Raw genomic sequence first — 26,923 nt, 5'->3', positions numbered from 1 at the left:
AACTCGGGAGTTGAGAGGATAAGTTATCCTAACCACTCTTTTTCGTCCAAAAGAGATTTGATTGTGAAAGGAGTTTGGCAAGTTTAATCATTGGAACTTAGAGGGAGACAAGTCTCTAACCCTTGACTAAGTACAATCAACAATCAAAGTACTTGGGAATCGAGAGGACAATGGAGTCCTAACTATTCTTTTTCTTCGTCATGGCGCCTAGATTTAACTTGTTTGAATCATTAGATGTTTTAGGGAGGAAAGCCAAGTGTCGAGTCCTCAGGCTAGGTACGACCGACAACCCAATTACTTGAATGTTGTGTACAAACACGTACACGCCATTTGCATTCCATTTTATTATGAAAATGTTTTGAAAAAGAAACTTGACGTTGAATCAAGTATTTGAATTTATTATGAAAATAGTGAGTGAAGAATGGAGGTGAGACATAGAATGAGATTGAGAAGAGAATGGAGAAGAGGTGTGAATAGATCATGAAATAGATGGAGAATGCTTGACGTTGGATCAAGCATTCACGTTGCAATGGTGTGAGTTTTATTTGGAAAACAACTTGACGTTGAATCAAGTACCTTTTGTTTCTTTTGAAATGCTTTGTTTATCGTTTTGTGTTTTATCTTTGATTATTAACATGCATAGTAAACTAGCTAGAAAGCAATAAATCTAAGCTATTACATGAGTAAGGGGAGGGGGACATTTAACCCACAATGGGGGGAACTCACACAATACAACACAAAGACATGAGGAGAAAACTACTCTTTACAAATTAAAAGAATAACTTGTAGGATGGTTCGGATCTCTCATCCACATGCCACCACAAAAAAACAACAAATGGTTAGTATGCATTAATAAAGTGGAATTAAAATGCTAATTCAAGTGAATGAGATGGTATGATGATGGAATGGTATGATATAGTGATCATGGTGAATACACTAGACATGCTAACACATCATACCAAATTGAAATATCATTTTCAATTTGGATCTAATAACCACAATCACGGAAATTACACAATTAAAGTGGAATTAAAGTCAAGACATGAATGTGGATGAATTAATCAATTTTTGTTCCTAAGCATGAATTTGAGAACACACTAATCAAATGGAGAATTACCCATCTATATTCAAGAATTGAATCTAACAACTATGATTATACAAATCAAATTGAACGGGAATTTACCTAAGAATCGAAATCTAGTCTAAAGTTTAATCATGGTAAAATCAATATCCAACTATCTTGATCCACACAAAATCCACAAAAGAAATAACGAAACCTAATGACTAAAGTTCTAATTATGGTATGGTTAATCAATCATGAACTAATTCTGGAAAATTAAGAAATATAAGTCTAATCTAACAATTGATTAAACCAAAATTCTAATTAACTATCTAATTAACCTAATGAATCCATAACTATGATGAATCTAATTACCAAGCAAAATATGCTAATCCCTATTTCATAACAAGAATAAAGTCATTATCAAGATTTACCAATGAAATTAAAACTGGAGTTAAAATAAATTAAGAATCTTAATCATGGATTAATCGGGATTAAGGAATTCAGTAATAAGAACACGAGGTTAGTGGGTATTGGCTGTTATAGGGGTGTATGAAGAAGCATAGTTCGGGCCATACACATGACCCGAGTTCACATGAACGAACCAAGTCCACACAACTGACCCAAACCAAGTTCAACAAGCGGTATCCGCCAAAAGCTCCTCACAAACTCGTTCTTGTGCCACACTTGGGTTCATACCACATGAGCAAGAACACTTAGGTTCGTCACAGAGAAATTGGAATATTAATCTTGTTCGCTTGTGGAATGGAAAAGAGCGATTGAAAGGTGGAAGAACCTACCTGAAGAGTCTGACGCGATGGTTCAGGTGGGGCGTCCATTGTTCTTCGATCGTCGTGCTCCGCTGTCGATGATTCATACGCGTTTAATCACATTGATGTTATCGATCCTTTGATTCGCACATTCGATTATGAAGATTCACACTTCATACACCGTGTTGCCTACTGAGATGGCGACGACACCTTCGGATCCACACCTTGAATAATTAAATCTCCTTTTTACTCTTCCAGTGAATCAAACGTGACGACGGTGAAGGTCATCAATCCCCTTTTCCGATTTTCTGCTACCGGTTACTCGAGGATGGTTGTTCAATTCCAGATCGAACCATGGAGAATGATGAAGATTCACTTTATTTCACTTTCTTCGATGCCGATTTATCGTTGATGGTGAAGAGCAAAACTTGATTCACGCCTTCTTGATTGAAGTTGAAGACGAAGATTCGTTCGGACTTGTGCGTTGAGATGCGTCGTCGACCCTTCACCGAAGGTGAGGTAAATAAGGAACTTCCCCCTTTTCCGCACTATTGAGCTTCTTCTTCTCCTTTACTCTTTTTCTATTTCAATTCCGTTTCTCCTCTTCTTCTATGTGAATGGTGTTGCTTCTGTTATGCCGGTTGCAGGTTTTGTGTGCGTTTCTTGAAGATGGATTTGAGGGGAGCAGAATGGAGGGTTGTGAAGTTACAGGTTTTGATTGCGAAGAGTGGAGTGGTGTAGAAGTGGTGAGGATGGCAGTTGTGATTGTGAAGGTTGTGGAGTTGAAGAGTGGAGTTGTGTTAGGGATTGAAGAGTTCTTTTTCTGAATTTTGCAGGTTGTGTTAGAGAATAAGAATTGGTTGAATGGTGATGGAGGTTACGATTGGAGATGTTGAAGTGTTGAAGATGGAGAAGTATGGTTGAAGGTTGATGAAGGGTTCTGTTAACTGTGATGGAGAGTGAATGGTGAGGAAGATGGCTAGTGCTTGAGAAAGTGAGAGAGGTTGAAGAATTTGTGAATGGAGGACGACGAAGGGTGAATGAAGTTAGAAGTTTGAGACGATGAAGTTGTGAATTGTTGAATGATGGTGAAGATGATGGAGAGCTTGAATTGAAGATGGAGGATGGTTCTTATAGGAGAGTAAGGTTAGAGAGATGGTTGGTTATGACAGTTGGAAGTAGTTAGAGTTTGTTGAATTCTGTTAGAGTTTGGGTTGAGTTTGTTTTGACAGTTAGATTTCTGTTATAAAGTTAGTTTGCAATTTTTCCCTGATTCTGTTATGTGCTACTTTCTTTTATGCATGTTTTGTTAGAAGGTTGTTGAAGCGGCTTAGTTGAAGTCAGTTGTGTGAAAACAGTTAGGGTGGTTAGGATTGAAGGATTCAGTTATTCTATTATATGAGTTTTGGTTATGATGAATCAATTAGGAGTTGGAGGATGATGTCAGGTGAAGATGAGGCCTTGATTTCATCACAGGTTTTTATGGAAGTTGGGAAGCGGAAAAACCGGATTCTGTTAGAGGCCTTTTTTAAGGTTAAAAGGTTCCTTCTCCATTTCTGTTGAAGGTTGTCGGTTCAATGAAGAGCCACCCCTTTTCGTTTTTTGCAGGATGTATTAGAAGGAGTCTTGTTGACCGTTAGAAGTTTGTTGGAGATTTCAATTCCGTCGGCCGTTGATGACAGTTGGCGACAGTTGGAATCAGTTAGGCGGTTAGGACGGTTGAAGAGGTTGGTTAGAATTCTGTTTTGGATTCTGAACCGAATTCTATTAGGAGGTTATGGTTCTGTTTTGTTATATGGAGGAATCTGGTTCAGGTACATGTTGTGTGACATTGAGAGAACATCGGTAGCGTGATCTTCATTTCCCACACTTTATTAAGTTTCCGTATAGACTCATCATCACAAAGAAACACGGATAACTCAACACTTTGAAACCCCACCAACATCGCCTATAGCAGTATCTCTAGTTTTATATTCTGAGTCTTTCAAAACATTAAATGCCGGTTTTATTGCAATTGGAAGCAACTCTGCAATATTCAAGATTTCAGGATCATCTGGAAAATCTTCTTGGAGACGGAGGGATCTTAAGAAACCTTGAATGCTTCGGTTTCTTCTTAAACGGTTTTAGAGGTCTCGACTTCAGCGGGTTTCTCAAGTCTCAATTTTGCAGGTGAGTTCGTTAGAGACTTCTACAGCGTAACAACAGGGGAATCTGGCGGTAACTTAATACACGGTACAAATTCTTTTCTCTCATTCTGTGATGGTTTTCTGTTTCTGTTTCGACTCTGTTTTCGGTGTCGATTTGAGTCGTGCATCCAAAAGTCAGGAAATCTACCAATGTTATACAATCTTTCAAGAAAACCCATGTTATCTGCTACTGGTTTTTTTGTGTCTTTGTGTGTAATATGCAGGTCTTTATTAATTGAAGCTAATGAGAATTGAAATGTTATGTAATGATCAATGGTTCTTCTAGTTTTTTCTTGTGGAATTCATTCACAATGGCTTGTTTTTGCAGGTGGATTGGAATGTTTTGGATTGGCTTGTGATGTTCGCTGTTGGATTTTTCCCGCATTATATGTCAGTTATACGCATAGCATGGTTTGAAGTGGTGTTAACTTGCAATGTCGGACAATTGACCAGAGCATTCAATAATGGTTTGTACTTGAAGAAGCAATCATCACAGGTCCAAAGTGGAAGAAAGGGGGCTTGTATGAGAGTAAAATAGGGATTCATGGTTATAGTTGGAATTAGGTTTATTATTGTAATGAAAGAATAGAAATTGAATGTGATTGTTATGAATTTGAAATGTTTTGTAAATTTGAATGGTAAAGGTATGGAAGATGAAATGGTTGTAATGGTTTATTGGAAATGAACATGAAATTGTGAATTTTTTTGTTTATGTAATGCTTGGATTGTCATTACCGTTTATTCTATTGGAACCGTATAAATTTAAGAATGACTGGTTTAATGTAAGTGTGGTGGTTGATGGAATTTGGCTGGTATAGTGTATTGGAATTGTGTATCAAATAGGCACATATGGAAATTTTATTGCACTTGGCTTTGTGATTTGCACATGGAATGATTGAATGGATTTGTGTAAAGGTTCGAATTGTAGTGAAGATTAATTAGGAAATTGAAATGGTAATGATTTGTATGGAATGGACTTAATAATGACTCGATAGACATTGACTTGACTGAACAACACAATGCCTTTAAATCGGCTGAAGTATGCCATGAAACTAGACTTGAAATCCAATGAAGCAAAATCAACCAAATGATTATTTAACCAAGTGGTGGGTTGTACCACCTTGAACGAATATCCCTTAATCAAAGCATGAAGATCAAGGACAAGTGAAACTCTGATGAATTGTTGAATAAACCAATGAAACTCCATGAATGACCAAATGGATCTCAACCTTGTAGGCCCCTGTCGCATTACGCGAAAAACCGGCGGGAAACGAAAACAACAGAGCCGCCACCGTGCGTTATTTATCCCAAAAGAGGGAAAGGAAACGCTCAGAGTAAACCTGGAAAAGACATGGTCTCGCGACCAAAGAGAATGGGTTCGGGAGTCGGTTATGCGAAGGGAAGGTATTAGCACCCCTACGCATCCGTCGTACTCGACGGGATCCACGCACAATAGGAAGGAAAATGGTTGCTAAAACACTGCTCAAACACACACACACTGGCTGAAAGAGACACAAGAAAACAGACTGAAACTGACTCGGCAGGACATCGTATCCTGGGCCTACTTAGTCTATCAGGCATAGACATCAGAGTCGAAGTAGTTCGGACTGGGGAAAAGACACATGCTCGCTAGGATATCGCATCCTATGCATACGTATCTCCTTGGACGAAGGAGAATCAGAGCATTCGTAGCTCGGCTGACACGCACACAAACAAACACAGGCAAAGGCAAACATGGAGCCTGAATGCCAATCACTGGACTTACATCAGCATCCGAACCAAAACACACGCAAGGGTGGTTATGACACAAAGGGTTGAAAAAAGAAAAAGGGCGAACAAACAAACTAAAAGGGAGACTAGAGCTCGAGCCTAATAGTTGCCAAACACACACAAAAAAAGAAAAAAAGGCGCCCGGAGAGATCTGCTCATCTCCTGCCTACGTACCTCATCTGGTATGAGGATCAGGGCGACGTAGTTCCCCTACGCAGGGAAAAAGGACTAGCCTAACCAGATAACAGAGGGAGACACAACACTAGGGAGACTACGACTCGAGCCTAGATGTTGTCATGCAAAATCGTCCCTAAGTTAAGGTTTCTAGCTAACTTGCACAGGAAGCAAGCCTATCCTAAACATGACTTGCACAGGAAGCAAGCCACACCAAACCTAACTTGCACAGGAAGCAAGGGTTTCGATTGCAACTAGGGCAAGAGAAAGGGGAGACACAACACTAGGGAGACTACGACTCGAGCCTAGATGTTGTCATGCAAAATCGTCCCTAAGTTAAGGTTTCTAGCTAACTTGCACAGGAAGCAAGCCTATCCTAAACATGACTTGCACAGGAAGCAAGCCACACCAAACCTAACTTGCACAGGAAGCAAGGGTTTCGATTGCAACTAGGGCAAGAGAAAGGGGAGGTCTCAATCGCAACGAGGGCGAGAGAAAAGAATTAGTGTTAGTTGTTAGTCAAACTCGACAAGACATCGCATCTCGTGCCTACGTATCTCATCTGGACATGAGAATCAGAGTTGCCGTAGTTCGGCTAAACTATTCCTGTTGGTTTGTGTTTTTTAAGTGGACAACGTCACTACACAATCTACCTGATGCTCGACCTTTGGAGACTTACTCATCTGTAGTAGAAGGAGTTAACGTATCCTTAAGAGGGGATAATGTGTTTGTGTTTTAAGAAAGCTCGCACAAGAAAGGAAGTCCTATACGAAGGAACCGTGCTACCTTAATTGACATGCAAACGAGACTACGCGGAGTCTAACAACCCTAGGGGATACAATCACACCACACAAGCATACACAACATAAAATAAACACACCAACAAGGGGCTCAAACATCAAGGCTAGGTTTTAGTCGAGGGGTCATATCAACCTCAACAAACAAACCTCTGGAACTGGGTGGATGTTGCTCTTAACCTTGCCATTGAGGGGCTAAGGTGAAGCAGATGGAAGGTGAGTGAAGATGAGACTTCACAGCTCGTATCCCTGGCCTGGGAGAGCTTAAGACAAGAATGTGTGGGTTCAGAAAGTGGGAACCCTTCTACACATTGGAAACTGACTCAACTGTACAATTGTACAAGATCTTGGGTTTGTATCTGCAATGCATCAACACAGTGGTGTGAGCAAAGCAGATGACACACAGAATAGCAGGGGATAGGTTGCATATCCCTTGGGTTCTGCCAATTGCCTCTTCACTTAGGAGGTCTTTGACTATGTACAGGGACAAAATTAAACATCCACAAACATTGCCTCTTAAGGAGGACTTCAGACAGTTGCCTGGCCAAGTAACAGGCCAGGTCTTCCAGACTACATGAAGATGAGAAATATACCTCAATGCAAATTGCTTATACAAGCAAAGCAAAGCAAAAGTTCACAAGGAACTGAGCAACTAAAAGCACCTGAAATAGTCAAACAGACATTAGTATACAACTTCAGACAAAGCAAAAAGAAACAGACATCAACAGTTAATCAGAAGCAAATGAATGTGCAAGGCACAAGGCTTAAGGCATGTGAGCCAAGCCACCTACAAAACAAAGAGGTTAGCTCATGATAATTAAATGAACTCAATCAAATTGTAATGATCTCTTTGAAGCATTTGTAGCTTAACCTGAAAACATGAACTCAAACATAAGCCACAGGACCACTAGGACAAGCCTAGGGTCAAAAATGAATGAGAAAGTCAAAACAGCAAGCAATGCCCAATCAAAATCAAATTCAAACATTTAGGAAGCAAACCCAATTGGTTTCATGTTCATATCATGCATCATCATCATTTCATAAGCAAAAGAAACCAAAGCATGGCAAATGAGAGCTCATAGAAGTCAACAGAAAGACTTGCATCAAAAGCAAACTCAAACATTTTCAAAAATCACCAAATAAATCATGATCAATCCTAACACATATCATGGTAAGCATGTCAAATTTCATCTCACTTGGACAAGTGGAAGCCAGTCAATGAAAATCAGAAAGTCAAAGCAATTTTGAACATGCTCAAGGAAGTCAACCAAACATGCATCAACTTGAAAAATTCATAAATCAGAGATGGCATATGATAAATGAATGGGACTAAAACCATGGCAAAGCTTAGGATGTCTAGTTATCTCATGTAAAATTTCATGTTCATCTAATAAAGTATGAGCATTTCACAAAACAAATGGGCACATGCATCACATAAGGTCAACATTTTGGTCAAACAGGGGAGAAAATCTCAAACAAATGGAAAATGGCACAAATAAATTCAAGAAAAATCACATGTGAACTAGACATACAAGAGTAGGTTCATGCAAAAAATCAGATTAATTGGAGGTCAATAAGCATGGATACGAAAATCAACAAGTTGCACATCAATGGTGTGACACAAATTGTCACACCCTACTCCAAAAATTCATAACTCAATGACCAGATAAGATAAATTCACAAACTCTATACCAAAATCACCATGGATGAGTCTAGTTTATGCACAAAAACTTTCAGGGCCATTGGATAAGTCATGACTATTTCACAAAGGATTTGGCAAGATGTACAAAAATTGGGCACATGAACAAAACCCTAATGCCATTTAAAATCTACTCATCCAAAAAAACAGCAAAAATCATGATAAAAAACTAGGGATCCATATGAACACAATGCAACAAGTCCCATGAATTTTGGATAAAGCATGCTTGACTTATGATTTTTAGAAGATGATGCATCAATTTGAAATAAACATTAAAAACAAAACATGGTTTAATGAGACATGGGGCATGACCAGTGGCAGTTTTGTAATAATGGAGGGAGCTTAGTAAAACGCAGCGTATGAGGCAGACCAACGAAATGTTCTGATTGGCCAGTATGAATGAATAGTGAACAGCATCATGCAAAACACGTGAAGTGGAAAAAATCTGGGAAATTAGGGTTCATATTCTTGCTACAGTGCATTCATCATCTTCATCCAAATCGAAAAAATCAAAATGCCCAGAAATAGCAATTAAACATACTATCATGATCAGCAAACAACATACAGTCCAAATCTAACCATGGTTTTCACTAAATCGAGCTATCCATCAAGTAACATGCAAAAACAAGTTTGAATCATCAACATTCATTTCAACATAACTTGCTAAATACTTAACCATTTTCAACCATTCAAAGCTCATAATGATCAGGGTAAAGAGATCTACACATTGCATACCATGATTTAGAGAAATGAGAGATTCGAAACCTTACTTGATTTTGGAGAAAACGTTGAAACAGTGGTTGTCTTGATAGTATGAGCTCGAACAGATGTCCAGTACCCCTCCAAATGATGATTGGTGAAGATGGTTTGGCTTGAAACAACTTGAAATAGCTTTAACCAAACTTTGCCATTGATGATGCTTTGGAAAAACAGTCGTGAGAAACAGCTTTACAGATGGAGAATGGAGGTTGGAATGGGCTCACAACGCTGAGAAATGATGAAGCAAACCAAACCAGGCTCGAGGGTTTTTTGAGTTTTTGCAGATTTTTCAAGAATGAGAGAAAATGAAGATTTTAGAGAGTGAGGTTTTTCTGTGTTTGTGTGGCTGCTAGGGCTACCAAATGATCAGAAAATGAGTTTTTATGTGTTGTTTAAGTTTTGTTTAATGAGATGCTAAGCATGTTTTACTTAATGAAGCAAATTGCTAAGTTGCCAAATTTGACCATATGGGATGATGCATAAGCAAAGACCACGAATTGGGCCTTCTAACAAGTCAAAAATATCATTTCAGATCACATTTGAATGGTAAAAGTGTTTGGAAATGGCTAATTGGAAAGTTCAATTTTTCACCTCACTTGAAAATAATCCATGTAGGTTCAAAAATGCCATTTTGATTGGTAATGTTTTGGTGCATGAAAGTTACATTTTTGGAAAGAGGAGGTTAAATATGACTTGTTGGAAAAAACCTCACCAAATTTGGCCAAATGGGTTGAGAGATATGGCCTTTTGAAGTTCAAGAATTTTTGAAAATAAATTGATCATATCTTGCCAACCATACATGGGAATTGAGAGTTCTTGGACTTTTTGGAAATGGGAGAACAAGATCTTCAACTTTCATGTTGGGCAAAAATTCATTTGAAGCTTGTATCATGATGTAAGTTTGGGATCAAGAAGTTTCCATTTTTGGCAGTTAAAATTATAGGTCCAGTTTCTATTTTTGGAAATTTCTGATTTCGCTTCAAATTCTTAAATGATGTTGTTTGCCATGATATATGAGGCCTATTGGGACATGAATAAGCTCTCTCAAACCAAATCCATCCCTCAAAACCATAAAATCAACCACAGTTGACCAATGTTTGACTTTCTAGGGTTTCTGACTGATTGTGCATTGAATGATGACCTCTGAGCCTTCAATCTTTGACCTAATCACTTCAAATGGATCCCCAAGTTATGTGAACATGTTGGAACAAATCTAGGGCCTTGGCTCAATGAAAAACACACTTGCTTGCTTGGTTGACTGATCTCCTGATCAGTTTGACCTAATTTCTTGACTGGCTTGCACTTGAGGCAAATGGGACAATGCAATGCTATGCAGTGGACCATGATATGCTATGACCTAATATGAGAATGTATGTACAATGATAGGTGCAAATTTGAGGTGCTACATCTGCCCCTATTCAATCAACTGGGAACCCGAATGGATGATAGCAGCGGCTGTCAGACTTTCAGGGTAAACAGGGATTGAATACTAAGAACCGTAGAAATTTGCACCAACTGGATATAATACAAGAATGCCTGTCAGGATCGGCAAAGAAAACAGTCTTGAAAGAAAAACCCGTCTGGAACGGAAAAAGAAATCGGCCTGAATACCGAAACAGAAACGTCGACCTGGATACCAAAATAAATGGTAACACAGGGATAACCACGGCCTGAGCGCCGCTCGTCAGTCTGAATACTGAGCATCGGTATATGAGAGATTTGATGTCGATCTGAAACATCGGAAATTGGCCTGATCGCCACCTCGGTCTGAATACCGGAAAATTGGCCTGAGTGCCATAAGTACATCGACCTGATCGTCGGAAACTTCTTCGGCCTGAATACCGGAAAAAACATAAGTACATCGACCTGATCGTCGAAAACTTCTTCGGTCTGAATACCGGAAAAAACATAAGTACATCGACCTGATCGTCGGAAACTTCTTCGGTCTGAATACCGGAAAATTGGCCTGAGTGCCAAAGCGTGAATTGGTTTGTTCCAAAACACTCAACATCCTGAAGAGGGCTAGAAAAGCAAACTTGTTAAAGGATGGACATTCGATTCCACCAGGAATACGAATCTTACTCGACTGGGGAGGACGACTTCGACCCAAGAGCGCATGAGACATATTATCTATAGCCGTCAGAACGTAGATAATAACCTCGCATGGAAGATTATCCATAACCGGGTTGTAGGTTGTTAAATGGACAAACAGCCGAAAACATCCTGAAGAGAGCGAAGGCAAACTTGTTAAAGGATGAACATTCGATTCCACAAGGAATACGAATCTTACTCTGCTGGAGATAACAATCGAAAGATTGACCAAAGAGTGCATGAGATATATTATCTATAGCCGTCAAAACGTAGATAATAACCTCGCATGGAAGATTATCCATAACCGGGTTGTAGGTTGTTAAATGGATAAACGACCGAAAACATCCTGAAGAGAGCGAAAGCAAACTTGTTAAAGGATGAACATTCGATTCCACAAGGAATACGAATCTTACTCTGCTGGAGATAACAATCGAAAGATTGACCAAAGAGTGCATGAGATATATTATCTATAGCCGTCAAAACGTAGATAATAACCTCGCATGGAAGATTATCCATAACCGGGTTGTAGGTTGTTAAATGGATAAACGACCGAAAACATCCTGAAGAGAGCGAAAGCAAACTTGTTAAAGGATGAACATTCGATTCCACAAGGAATACGAATCTTACTCCGCTGGAGATAACAATCGAAAGATTGACCAAAGAGTGCATGAGATATATTATCTATAGCCGTCAAAACGTAGATAATACACTCGCATGGAAGATTATCCATAACCGGGTTGTAGGTTGTTAAATGGATAAACGACCGAAAACATCCTGAAGAGAGCGAAAGCAAACTTGTTAAAGGATGAACATTCGATTCCACAAGGAATACGAATCTTACTCTGCTGGAGATAACAATCGAAAGATTGACCAAAGAGTGCATGAGATATATTATCTATAGCCGTCAGAACGTAGATAATAACCTCGCATGGAAGATTATCCATAACCGGGTTGTAGGTTGTTAAATGGATAAACGACCGAAAACATCCTGAAGAGAGCGAAAGCAAACTTGTTAAAGGATGGATATTCGATTCCACAGGGAATACGAATCTTACTCTGCTGGTGATAACAATCGAAAGATTGACCAAAGAGTGCATGAGATATATTATCTATAGCCGTCAAAACGTAGATAATACACTCGCATGGAAGATTATCCATAACCGGGTTGTAGGTTGTTAAATGGATAATCGACCGACATCATCCTGAAGAGAGCGAAGGCAAACTTGTTAAAGGATGAACATTCGATTCCACAAGGAATACGAATCTTACTCTGCTGGAGATAACAATCGAAAGATTGACCAAAGAGTGCATGAGATATATTATCTATAGCCGTCAGAACGTAGATAATAACCTCGCATGGAAGATTATCCATAATCGGGTTGTAGGTTGTTAAATGGATAAACGACCGAAAAGAAAGGCATCGGTACCAGGACTAGGTATGCAAAGATGACCAATCAAAAGAGGATAAAGTTGCTAACTCGGAGCAAGTATCCAAAAAGAAAGGGCAGACCCAATGGGGACAATACTGCTTGATCAAGGCAAGTATCCAAAGGGGAAAGAATATCAATACCGCAAACCGGATACTGATAACTGCAAAGAGGGGATTACATCTACCGGTTTGTAGGTAGAAAACCACGGAGAAGTAACCAGTCATCGATAGGATGAGCACACAGGGTTAACTCCAACAAGGGGATGAAAGTGGGATTTTACAACTACCAGCTAGTAGGTAGAAAACCACAAAGACAGGACTTACAGCTACCGGTTTGTAGGTAGAAGCCAACAAACGATCTGCTGAGAGATAGAGTGAGAAAAAGGATTTACAACTACCGGGTAGTGGGTAGAAGACCGCAAAGGTAGGACTTACAAACTGCCGGTTTGTAGGCAGAGGCCAACAAATTCCGCTGAGGATAAGATGAATGAGTGCCGGTTAGTGAGCGACTATTCATTTATGCCCCAGGGAAGTACAGGAGACAGCCAACAGGAAGCCAATTTAGGATCGATCCAAAAAGGCAGACTGAAACAAGACTCATCCTAATGAGGAAAGAACTCAATAGGGAAAACCCATCCCGTGTAGGGAGGGAACGGAAGCAACCGTCATCCACGAGGATGTATCTCAGTGGGGAAATGGCAGGAAAGGATAGACACTTTCTGCTTAAGGGGTTGACTCTACATGGAGAGATCAGACACACCCAACTCTGCTAGGAGGATCTACTGGAGAGATCTGTATTAACAAATAGCAGGAGACAACCATCAACAGATACATGGCAACGGCTGCATCATGAGTACCTGAATGTTATGATTATGCATGTATGCATTCTACCTAAAATGTATGATGAATGCTGACAAACAGACATGCTCAACACGCAGGCCCAGGAATCAACCACCCGGTACTACTCTTCTTCCATAGGGAAGGCCAAAAACACCAGAGAGAAAACGCGATCTGCTGGAAATCGGGATATCAGGGAACAACACCATCCTGCGGGGAGAGGAGAAGACTGCTCTGCTGGAGAGAGGAACGCTAACGCCTTCAGTAAACACTCTGCTTGGGGAACTGCCCCACAAAAGTATTTCAACAGCAACCTTGCTGGGAATGCCCCACGGTAGGGCTCAAACAAACCTATACTGGAGATGCCCCACAATAGGGCTAACAGGGACTTGGAGGAAGAATGTTGCACTGCCGGGAACATGAAGATAAACAGCTTCAACCAACACTGCACTGAGCAACCTTGCTGTGGAGAAACCAAAAGAGGTTCGACAGGAGAAAGATAAAGTTATGCTCGAGATACGAACAAATGTCTTACCTGTTGGTAATCATACCACCCTCGGGAGAGCACTGCGGATCTCCTAAGTATCCTTCCATCATTGTGAACGTTCACTTTGTTTAAGAACAATTTTGAAAAATTTGTTTATTTTGAAAACAATGATACTTTATCAATTAAAAACATGCAAAACATTTATTGAGTTGAAACAAATAGGAGTGCAAATAATTGGATAAAAGCTCAAATTGATGTGATGGAATGGTAGTCTGCAAAGGGCGAGATTCCATAGATCTGTACCAGTTTGAAATCGGTGATATATATTGGAGAGGGCTACATTGAACATAATGACCTTTCCTCTACCATTCCGAATTTTCGATGTATTCGGAGCTTCAGTCGACGACGAATCGAGAATTCCTGACGGATGACAGATGTACAGCACAATCTTGTCAAGATGCAGTTACTTGCCAAATCCCTAATTTTTGCCTAGATTGCCCCAGTGTGAGGTGATCAATCCAGCGGGATGCAAATTCTCTTTTTTTTTCAATGTCTCTAACTTTTGCCTGGATCGCCCTTTCGGGTTTTCGATCCATCGAGACGCTCCTTTTTGCCTAAGTCGCCCTTTGGGGTGTTCGACTTAGCGAGCTGTTTTGCTTTTTTCCCTTTTTTTTTCTTAGGCGAAGTATTTCTTGACTGCACCAGGATTCACAGGACGAGTGAACTTCTCCATCCATTGTTGTAAGTGTCAAAACATTGCCTGAAAAGGCTTTCTTGACCACATATGGACATTCATAGCTTGGGGGTTCACTTGCCCCTGGAATTGGGCACGAAAGACAAGACTTTCTTGAGCATGAGGTCACCTTCTCGGAACACACGAGGCTTGACCTTCTTATTGAATGCTTTTTCACTCTCTGCTGATATGACTGACCATGACACATGGCAGTTGATCTCTTCCTTTCGATCGGATCCACTTGGTCGTAGTGACTCTGAATCCACGCAGCATCAGTCAAGTTGGGACTTTGAGGGTGCTATTTTCTTTTGTTTCTTTCTTTCTTTTCCTTCTTTTGATTTTGATTTTGATTTGATTTTTTTTTTTTATTTTGCACCCTCCTCTTTTTTTTTTTTTTTTTTTTTTTTTAATGCCCTAGTTGGCCGTTCTGCTGATTCTCGAGATGCAGCTGAGTGATCTTCTTTTCTTGCTCAAGAAGTCGGGAAATCTCGTCAGGAATCCCTTCAACATCATCTTCGTCCGCTTCGAATACAGGGAATTCAAAATTGGGAGATGACGTCCGATCATTATGTTCAATGGGTTTGAGAAACAACCTGCATAAAGATTTTGAGTATAAAAGCACTTTGAAAATCAAACAAGACAATCGTTATGCAGATGAAAAGATTGCTTTTATTCTTGTTTTTAGGGTCTTTTGTGATCACCAATTTCATGCAAAAAGCGAAAAGGGAAAACAAATGGAAAAACAAATGTTTAACATGAATTTATTTGAATGAAAATATCATTGCACAAAATGTTGCCAACAATGTCATCACTTCTCCTTTTGGCATGGGAGAAGGGTTCTTAAACAAAGTGATTATTACTCTGACTTATGAACAACTGTAGGAAAGCCCACAGTGACCCAATTGCGATAGATCCCACCGGGGATGACAACTATCAGTATCTCTTGCATCAGTGTCATGAACCGGGCCATGTTTGCCCTCATCTCGGCCAATTCTGCTTGAACCTGATCCATACTCCTCTGTTGATTCAATCTGGTTGAGTAGCGGTGCGGACGATGATCAGCAATCCTGTCTCAGTCATGAACCAAAGTGAGAAGTCTTGTCCCCAAAACATGTCTGTAATGCAAGGATGTTATGTGCATGATATGCATGATGCGGATGCTATTTTTTATCATGAATGATCCTGATAAAGGATATGTGCATGCAAGTTAACTTTTTTCATGCATTATTATTTTTTTGAAAATAAACATGCTATGATGCAAATGATGCGAACATGACTGGCAGGCTGTGCATCTCGGCACACCGGATCGGAGCTTTGGCTTGAACTTGGAGTCACAATTCCTCTGAAACCCAAAGTCAATCTGATCAACTGGCATCTGAAACCAATCTGAGGAACCAAGTCACCATAAATCCGACTTGGGGAGTTCCGAAATAAACGGAACTAGAGATTACATCACTATCATCACAGGAACATCCACTGAACGGATGACAGCCAGCTCCTCTGAACAAGTACTCTCAAATTTAACCCGGGGATCCGAAGTAAACGGAACCCGCTGATAAACCGCGGACAGAACTCCGGCGTCCCAGAAATAAATGTCCATAATTCTCGGTCACCAACAGTACCCAGAGTCACCAACAAATCACCAACAAGTCAGCTACAGTACCTGTAAAAATGATCAATCCCCCCCACTCACAGGTGTAGTCTAGGCCAGGGTAAGGTCGAGAGAAACACAGCATAAATAACCTTTCGCAGAATATCATCATATACACACCTGAAGTATGCAACGACAATATCCCACCAGGGTCTGAACTGTTCGTGATATCAATGTTCCGCTGAGTGGCGCAATACCACCCGCTTCCCATGAATCACTCTATTCCTAGGTATCCTAGATTTCACTCATGGTCTGGGTATTGGACCTTTTACCTCAAGTGACTCCCACCCCCAAACAGAGAAACACAGACAGCACAGCAGATGATAATGAATGAATGCAAACATTGATGCAAACAATAAATGCAAATAATAAATGCACATATATACAATGAATGCAATAAAACAGTGCAAAGCAACCAAAGCCCTAACCTAGAGAGCGCTAGGAGAGACTCGCTTAGGGAAGATGGACCAGCACAGGTCAACTTCTCTTTTATCCCCAGCAGAGTCGCCAGCTGTCGCATTACGCGAAAAACCGGCGGGAAACGAAAACAACAGAGCCGCCACCGTGCGTTATTTATCCCAAAAGAGGGAAAGGAAACGCTCAGAGTAAACCTGGAAAAGACATGGTCTCGCGACCAAAGAGAATGGGTTCGGGAGTCGGTTATGCGAAGGGAAGGTATTAACACCCCTACGCATCCGTCGTACTCGACGGGATCCACGCACAATAGGAAGGAAAATGGTTGCTAAAACACTGCTCAAACACACACACACTGGCTGAAAGAGACACAAGAAAACAGACTGAAACTGACTCGGCAGGACATCGTATCCTGGGCCTACTTAGTCTATCAGGCATAGACATCAGAGTCGAAGTAGTTCGGACTGGGGAAAAGACACATGCTCGCTAGTGTAGCACCTCAAATTTGCACCCTACCATTGTTTACATTCATTTCATATTAGGTCATAGCATTAACAATGTCCACTGCATAACATTGCATTGTCCATTTGCCCAAGTGCAAGCTCAATTGATGGATTGGGTCAGACTGATTAGGAGAATCAGTCAATCAAGCAAGCATGTGCTATTTTCATTGGAACAAAGCCCTAGGGTTGATTTATAAAGCTCATATGGTCTAAGGATCATTTTGAAGTGGTTTGGCCAAAGGTTGGATGCTCAGAAGTCACCAGTCATTGTTCAGTCAGCCAGAAACCCTAGAAAGTCATCTGTGGTCAACTGAGCCTGATTTTATGGATTGGAAGGTGGGAAATGGTTTGAAAGGCCTCATTCATGTCCATATAAGTCTCATTTGACATACCAAAGACCAAGGTTGAAGATTTGGAGGTCAGACAGAAAGTTTCCAAAAATAGCAGGTGACCTGTAATTTCAGCTGCCCAAAATGGAAACTTTTTCCCCTCAAAATAACTTCATCATACAAGCTTCAAATGGAAAATTGTCCAACATGAAAGTTGAAGATCTTGATCTCACCTTTCCAAAAAGTCCAAGAACTTGAAAATCCAATGCATGGTTGGAAAATTAGGGCTCAGTGAATTTCAGAAATGACCCATAATCAGGAGGCCATAACTTCCACATGGTTTGTCCAAATTGCAAGTTCTTTATATGCACAAACTCCATTTGACATGTACTTTCATGGTGCATAATTGGATTTTTCTAAAAGTGGTCAATGCAAAAAGTCAATTTTCAACTGGACAGTTAAATTGGACCAGGGGCAAAATTGTCCAACTTTCAAAATAATTGGAATTTTTGAGTGGGGATTTTTGCAACACCTCATAAATGGTATTTGAAATGTGTTGGAATCATCACTTCATGCCTAAGGCTTGTAATTTGAGATTTGGCTTGAAAAATGAAAGTGTGAAATTGGACAAAATGCAAATACATAGTGAAATTGAGAATTACACAACCAATGAGAGTGAGACAAGTTTCAACAGCTCACACATGGCATTTGGAAGTTGTGTGAGCTGTCAAACAGGTGGCAATGAGCTGGCATTGGAAATTCCCATTTTGCCCTCACTTGAAAAATTACCATTTCACTAATCAAATGCATTTGGCTAATTAGATGGATTAAGTGGTAATTAAGCTTGAGTATATAATCCTAATCTCATTCTAAGCATAACAGAATTTCACATTTACCAAAGTTGGATCAAAAACTCATCACATTCTCTAAAACCCTCAAGAACACCATAGGCACAAAACTCCATCAAACTTCACCAAATCTCAACCAATTCTCGAATTTCTTGTTGCATTGAACTTCAATCATCATCACATCCATCTGTTTTGGAAGTTTGGAAGAAGAAAAGCTTGGAATCTCGACTGTTCATATCAAGCTCCTCCAATGGTGAATTTGATTTTTGCGCATTAGGAGCAACTTCGATTGAATTGGAGCATTGCATTCAACTTCTGGAAGATCATTCTACATCTGTTTGGAGCTTTCACGTGCCAATTCGTCCCGTTTCACTACTGCCATAGCAGGTATGTTCGAAATTCGATCATCACGATTTGCTAAATGATTATGTGCGTGATGTAGTCCTTTGCTGGTAGAGTACGGTGATGGTTTTAGAATTGCGAATGGACAACTGTAGGCTAAGAAATCGTGACTTGAAGTTTAGATGTCAAACCCTAGATCGATCGATTTGCATGATTTAAGAACTGTTAGGTTAATTAGAGTTCATATTTGTGATCTACGTGTTCGTGCGGTTCTAACGGATATGAGATTGTTCATTTTGGTGCTGGTTTGAAATTTCATGTTCTTGAGCGTGTGTTGCGTTTCTGGAAATTTGGTGGATGAGAACGACGAGAATGAAGCTGTTTGATCTTGAAACGCGTTTGAAAATTCAAATTGCATGTTTCCCTCCCCCGCGCTCATAATTACGATAATGCCATTACTAAACTTTAATTATTTTAATTAATTCTTAAAAAAATCATTAACACAATTAAAAAATTCATAAAAAATTGTAGAAAAATCAGAAAAATATGGAAATTCTTGTGTTGACTTTGTTGTTGACTTTAGGATTTTTTTGACCTATTGGTCAAAGTTGTGCATGGTATATTTTTGGTTTGCCCTAAGGTTCTTTCACATGTGTTCACAGTTGATACATTTTACCATTTGGTTCATGAAATGCTCATAGTGTTAAATGAATTCTTGAAATTTTTTGTGGTAATTGTGGACTGGCTGCTGTTTATTTACATGTAAATTTCATGAATTTTTGATACCTGATCATTGAGATATGAATTTTGGAACTTAGGTGTGACAATTTGTGTCACACCTCTTGATGTCAACTTGCTGGATTTAATTGTGTGACCTAGGCTTGGTAGAATGAAATGAAATTTTGCATGGTGAATCATTAACATGTTGAGATGTTGTATGAATTTTTGTGGAATTTTACATTGCATTTTCAAATTGATTGTGATTTTTCATTTCTGTTGGTCAAATATGCAAGTCCATGTGGTACATGTTTGTAATTTGGATGTGAAATGCTCATATGGTATTGGATAATCATGAAATTTGACATGCTTGTAATAGACACATGATAGAACATCCCTGTTTTGGTCTCACTCATTTCTTTACTGTTTTCATTGAGTTATGAATTTTTGAAGTGGATGTATGTGTTGATGTTGTGATTTGGAGCCTATAATTGTGTCTGTTTTTGTTGATTTTCATTGACATGGTTCTATTTGCCCAATTAAGCTGAAATTTGGTGTGCCATCCCTGGATTAGGTCCTGTTTAGGTGTAATTTATTTGAGATTTTTTGGATTTGTTTTGATGGGGATTTGAATGCAATAGTTCTGTTTGGGTGTTTGGTGTTCCATTTGAACTAGTTTGGATTGTTTTGTGCTTAAAATGAACATGATGAATGATGTGGACATAGGACTAATTGTGTTGACTCTTGTTTGACATTAATTTGACTTTGGTTGGTGAATACCTTGCTGTTTAGGAATTTTTATTGCCTTTGGACCCTAGGCTTGGCCTAGTGGTCTAGTTGCTAATGTTTGCTTGATTTTTCAGGATCAAAAGCATAATGCACATGGAGAATGAATCAAGTTAAATGCAATTGATGTTGTTTGATGTTTGTACACTAACATAACATTGTTTTGTAGGTTGTGAAGCTTGGGCTTGAGTTTTGAGTTTGCTTTGTTGTGCATTGATCTGTATAGATTAACTGATTGAACTTTTGCTGTTTAGTTTTGTCTGTTTGAGTACTAATTGTGTTTGACTGTTTCCAGGTACTTTTAGTTGCTCAGTTCCTTGTGAACTTTTGCTTTGCTTTGCTTAAGCAACTTGCATTGAGGTAGGTCCTCTTGACTTCATGTAGTCTGGAGACCCGGCTGTTACCGGGCCGGGCAAATAAATGTTTGAAGTCCTCCTTAAGAGGCAATGATTGTGATTGTTTAATTTTGTGCCTAAGCAGGTAAAGTCCTTAATCAAGGCAATTGGTGGAAGGTAGGGATAAGCAATCTATCCCCCACTATTCTGTGAGTCTTCTCCTTGCTCCCATTACATGGTTGTAGCATTGAGATCCTAGCCCAAGATCCTGTGCAGTGCACATTGTGTCAGAGTCTCTGAGTATAGAAGGGTTCCCCCATTCTGGACCCATGCTCATTTGTCAGAAGCTCTCCCTGGTCAGGGATAAGAGCTGTGAGGTCTGATCCTCACTTCATCCTTTCATCTGCTTCACCTTAGCCCCTCAATGGCAAGGTTAAGAGCAAAAACAGCCTATACAGATGACTTGCTGAGGCAGTCAAACCTATTGATTGAGCCCCCTTGTTTGGTTATAGCGTATGCTATGTGGATATCTGATTGACATGCTTGTTTGAGATGCTTGTTCTCATTTGATGTGTGCTTGCTTCTTTCGTGCTTAGGATAAGTTGGTCCGTGTGCCAGTTAGCTAGAAACCTTAACTTAGGGTTGACTTTGCATGACAACATCTAGGCTCGAGTCGTAGTCTCCCTAGTGTTGTGTCTCCCTCTGTTATCTGGTTAGGCTAGATCCTTGTCCCTGCGTAGGGGAACTACATCGCCCTGATCTTCACACCAGATAAAGTATGTAGGCAGGAGATTGAGCTGATCTCTCCGGGCGCCTTTTTCTTTTGTGTGTGTTGCTTGACAAAGGTTAGGCTCGAGTCCCTGACTCCTTAGCCAGTTATTGTTTGTTTGTTTGCTCGATTGTATGTTGTTTGGTGTTTTGGGTTCGGATGCCGACGTAAGTCCAGTGATTGGATGTCGGGCTCCATGTTTGCCCTTTTGAGTGTGTTTTGGTTCGGATGCCGACGTAATTCCATCCAGTGGTTGTCGGGCTCCATGTTTGCCACCCTTGCTTGTTTGTATGTTTTGGATTGTTTGGCGTGCGTAAGCCGAACTACAGTGGCTCTGATTCTTGTTCCAGACAAGATATGTAGGCATAAGGTGCGATACCTTATCGAGCTCCCTTCTCTTAACCCCACCTGCGTTCCCCGTGTGTGTGTGTGATGTTTAGCAACCTATTCTTTATTCTAGAACGTGGATCCCGTCGAGTACGACGGACGTGAGGGGTGCTAATACCTTCCCCTTGCGTAACCGACTCCCTTATCCTTTCTCTTTGGTCGCAAGACCATTTCCTTTCCAGGTTTCTCTGAGCGTTTCCTTTCCCTATCTTGGGATAAATAACGCGTAGTGGCGGCTCTGTGTGTGTTTTGTTTTCGAGCCTCGCCGGTTGTTTTTCGCGGATGCGACAGCTAGGATATCGCATCCTATGCATACGTATCTCCTTGGACGAAGGAGAATCAGAGCATTCGTAGCTCGGCTGACACGCACACAAACAAACACAGGAAAAGGCAAACGTGGAGCCTGAATGCCAATCACTGGACTTACATCAGCATCCGAACCAAAACACACGCAAGGGTGGTTATGACACAAAGGGTTGAAAAAAGAAAAAGGGCGAACAAACAAACTAAAAGGGAGACTAGAGCTCGAGCCTAATAGTTGCCAAACACACACAAAAAAAAGAAAAAAAGGCGCCCGGAGAGATCTGCTCATCTCCTGCCTACGTACCTCATCTGGTATGAGGATCAGGGCGACGTAGTTCCCCTACGCAGGGAAAAAGGACTAGCCTAACCAGATAACAGAGGGAGACACAACACTAGGGAGACTACGACTCGAGCCTAGATGTTGTCATGCAAAATCGTCCCTAAGTTAAGGTTTCTAGCTAACTTGCACAGGAAGCAAGCCTATCCTAAACATGACTTGCACAGGAAGCAAGCCACACCAAACCTAACTTGCACAGGAAGCAAGGGTCTCGATTGCAACTAGGGCAAGAGAAAGGGGAGGTCTCAATCGCAACGAGGGCGAGAGAAAAGAATTAGTGTTAGTTGTTAGTCAAACTCGACAAGACATCGCATCTCGTGCCTACGTATCTCATCTGGACATGAGAATCAGAGTTGCCGTAGTTCGGCTAAACTATTCCTGTTGGTTTGTGTTTTTTAAGTGGACAACGTCACTACACAATCTACCTGATGCTCGACCTTTGGAGACTTACTCATCTGTAGTAGAAGGAGTTAACGTATCCTTAAGAGGGGATAATGTGTTTGTGTTTTAAGAAAGCTCGCACAAGAAAGGAAGTCCTATACGAAGGAACCGTGCTACCTTAATTGACATGCAAACGAGACTACGCGGAGTCTAACAACCCTAGGGGATACAATCACACCACACAAGCATACACAACATAAAATAAACACACCAACAAGGGGCTCAAACATCAAGGCTAGGTTTTAGTCGAGGGGTCATATCAACCTCAACAAACAAACCTCTGGAACTGGGTGGATGTTGCTCTTAACCTTGCCATTGAGGGGCTAAGGTGAAGCAGATGGAAGGTGAGTGAAGATGAGACTTCACAGCTCGTATCCCTGGCCTGGGAGAGCTTAAGACAAGAATGTGTGGGTTCAGAAAGTGGGAACCCTTCTACACATTGGAAACTGACTCAACTGTACAATTGTACAAGATCTTGGGTTTGTATCTGCAATGCATCAACACAGTGGTGTGAGCAAAGCAGATGACACACAGAATAGCAGGGGATAGGTTGCATATCCCTTGGGTTCTGCCAATTTCCTCTTCACTTAGGAGGTCTTTGACTATGTACAGGGACAAAATTAAACATCCACAAACATTGCCTCTTAAGGAGGACTTCAGACAGTTGCCTGGCCAAGTAACAGGCCAGGTCTTCCAGACTACATGAAGATGAGAAATATACCTCAATGCAAATTGCTTATACAAGCAAAGCAAAGCAAAAGTTCACAAGGAACTGAGCAACTAAAAGCACCTGAAATAGTCAAACAGACATTAGTATACAACTTCAGACAAAGCAAAAAGAAACAGACATCAACAGTTAATCAGAAGCAAATGAATGTGCAAGGCACAAGGCTTAAGGCATGTGAGCCAAGCCACCTACAAAACAAAGAGGTTAGCTCATGATAATCAAATGAACTCAATCAAATTGTAATGATCTCTTTGAAGCATTTGTAGCTTAACCTGAAAACATGAACTCAAACATAAGCCACAGGACCACTAGGACAAGCCTAGGGTCAAAAATGAATGAGAAAGTCAAAACAGCAAGCAATGCCCAATCAAAATCAAATTCAAACATTTAGGAAGCAAACCCAATTGGTTTCATGTTCATATCATGCATCATCATCATTTCATAAGCAAAAGAAACCAAAGCATGGCAAATGAGAGCTCATAGAAGTCAACAGAAAGACTTGCATCAAAAGCAAACTCAAACATTTTCAAAAATCACCAAATAAATCATGATCAATCCTAACACATATCATGGTAAGCATGTCAAATTTCATCTCACTTGGACAAGTGGAAGCCAGTCAATGAAAATCAGAAAGTCAAAGCAATTTTGAACATGCTCAAGGAAGTCAACCAAACATGCATCAACTTGAAAAATTCATAAATCAGAGATGGCATATGATAAATGAATGGGACTAAAACCATGGCAAAGCTTAGGATGTCTAGTTATCTCATGTAAAATTTCATGTTCATCTAATAAAGTATGAGCATTTCACAAAACAAATGGGCACATGCATCACATAAGGTCAACATTTTGGTCAAATAGGGGAGAAAATCTCAAACAAATGGAAAATGGCACAAATAAATTCAAGAAAAATCACATGTGAACTAGACATACAAGAGTAGTTTCATGCAAAAAATCAGATTAATTGGAGGTCAATAAGCATGGATACAAAAATCAACAAGTTACACATCAATGGTGTGACATAAATTGTCACACCCTACTCCAAAAATTCATAACTCAATGACCAGATAAGATAAATTCACAAACTCTATACCAAAATCACCATGGATGAGTCTAGTTTATGCACAAAAAATTTCAGGGCCATTGGATAAGTCATGACTATTTCACAAAGGATTTGGCAAGATGTACAAAAATTGGGCACATGAACAAAACCCTAATGCCATTTAAAATCTACTCATCCAAAAAAACAGCAAAAATCATGATAAAAAACTAGGGATCCATATGAACACAATGCAACAAGTCCCATGAATTTTGGATAAAGCATGCTTGACTTATGATTTTTAGAAGATGATGCATCAATTTGAAATAAACATTAAAAACAAAACATGGTTTAATGAGACATGGGGCACGACCAGTGGCAGTTTTGTAATAATGGAGGGAGCTTAGTAAAACGCAGCGTATGAGGCAGACCAACGAAATGTTCTGATTGGCCAGTATGAATGAATAGTGAACAGCATCATGCAAAACACGTGAAGTGGAAAAAATCTGGGAAATTAGGGTTCATATTCTTGCTACAGTGCATTCATCATCTTCATCCAAATCGAAAAAATCAAAATGCCCAGAAATAGCAATTAAACATACTATCATGATCAGCAAACAACATACAGTCCAAATCTAACCATGGTTTTCACTAAATCGAGCTATCCATCAAGTAACATGCAAAAACAAGTTTGAATCATCAACATTCATTTCAACATAACTTGCTAAATACTTAACCATTTTCAACCATTCAAAGCTCATAATGATCAGGGTAAAGAGATCTACACATTGCATACCATGATTTAGAGAAATGAGAGATTCGAAACCTTACTTGATTTTGGAGAAAACGTTGAAACAGTGGTTGTCTTGATAGTATGAGCTCGAACAGATGTCCAGTACCCCTCCAAATGATGATTGGTGAAGATGGTTTGGCTTGAAACAACTTGAAATAGCTTTAACCAAACTTTGCCATTGATGATGCTTTGGAAATACAGTCGTGAGAAACAGCTTTACAGATGGAGAATGGAGGTTGGAATGGGCTCACAACGCTGAGAAATGATGAAGCAAACCAAACCAGGCTCGAGGGTTTTTTGAGTTTTTGCAGATTTTTCAAGAATGAGAGAAAATGAAGATTTTAGAGAGTGAGGTTTTTCTGTGTTTGTGTGGCTGCTAGGGCTACCAAATGATCAGAAAAAGAGTTTTTATGTGCTGTTTAAGTTTTGTTTAATGAGATGCTAAGCATGTTTTACTTAATGAAGCAAATTGCTAAGTTGCCAAATTTGACCATATGGGATGATGCATAAGCAAAGACCACGAATTGGGCCTTCCAACAAGTCAAAAATATCATTTCAGATCACATTTGAATGGTAAAAGTGTTTGGAAATGGCTAATTGGAAAGTTCAATTTTTCACCTCACTTGAAAATAATCCATGTAGGTTCAAAAATGCCATTTTGATTGGTAATGTTTTGGTGCATGAAAGTTACATTTTTGGAAAGAGGAGGTTAAATATGACTTGTTGGAAAAAACCTCACCAAATTTGGCCAAATGGTTTGAGAGATATGGCCTTTTGAAGTTCAAGAATTTTTGAAAATGAATTGATCATATCTTGCCAACCATACATGGGAATTGAGAGTTCTTGGACTTTTTGGAAATGGGAGAACAAGATCTTCAACTTTCATGTTGGGCAAAAATTCATTTGAAGCTTGTATCATGATGTAAGTTTGGGATCAAGAAGTTTCCATTTTTGGCAGTTAAAATTACAGGTCCAGTTTCTATTTTTGGAAATTTCTGATTTCGCTTCAAATTCTTCAATGATGTTGTTTGCCATGATATATGAGGCCTATTGGGACATGAATAAGCTCTCTCAAACCAAATCCATCCCTCAAAACCATAAAATCAACCACAGTTGACCAATGTTTGACTTTCTAGGGTTTCTGACTGATTGTGCATTGAATGATGACCTCTGAGCCTTCAATCTTTGACCTAATCACTTCAAATGGATCCCCAAGTTATGTGAACATGTTGGAACAAATCTAGGGCCTTGGCTCAATGAAAAACACACTTGCTTGCTTGGTTGACTGATCTCATGATCAGTTTGACCTAATTTCTTGACTGGCTTGCACTTGAGGCAAATGGGACAATGCAATGCTATGCAGTGGACCATGATATGCTATGACCTAATATGAGAATGTATGTACAATGA

General features: G+C 39.9%; 1 long non-coding RNA gene across 2 annotated transcripts; it reads left to right on the top strand.

The window, feature by feature from the left end:
- Positions 1-1,620: 1,620 nt before the first annotated feature.
- LOC127080435 (uncharacterized) lies at positions 1,621-4,716 on the top strand. Of its 2 annotated transcripts, none has more exons than XR_007788020.1 (3): positions 1,621-2,344; positions 2,478-4,062; positions 4,345-4,716. It is a non-coding gene; the product is annotated as an uncharacterized LOC127080435 (long non-coding RNA). The 2 variants fall into 2 exon arrangements; XR_007788019.1 differs by having other exon boundaries at positions 1,622-2,349.
- The last annotated feature ends 22,207 nt before the right edge of the window (positions 4,717-26,923 follow it).

This window comes from Lathyrus oleraceus, chromosome 1 (genome assembly GCF_024323335.1).
Source record: "Lathyrus oleraceus cultivar Zhongwan6 chromosome 1, CAAS_Psat_ZW6_1.0, whole genome shotgun sequence".
NCBI classification, from domain to species: domain Eukaryota; kingdom Viridiplantae; phylum Streptophyta; class Magnoliopsida; order Fabales; family Fabaceae; genus Lathyrus; species Lathyrus oleraceus.
Note: the sequence above shows the minus strand (reverse complement) of the source record. Positions and strands in the feature narration are given on the sequence as shown.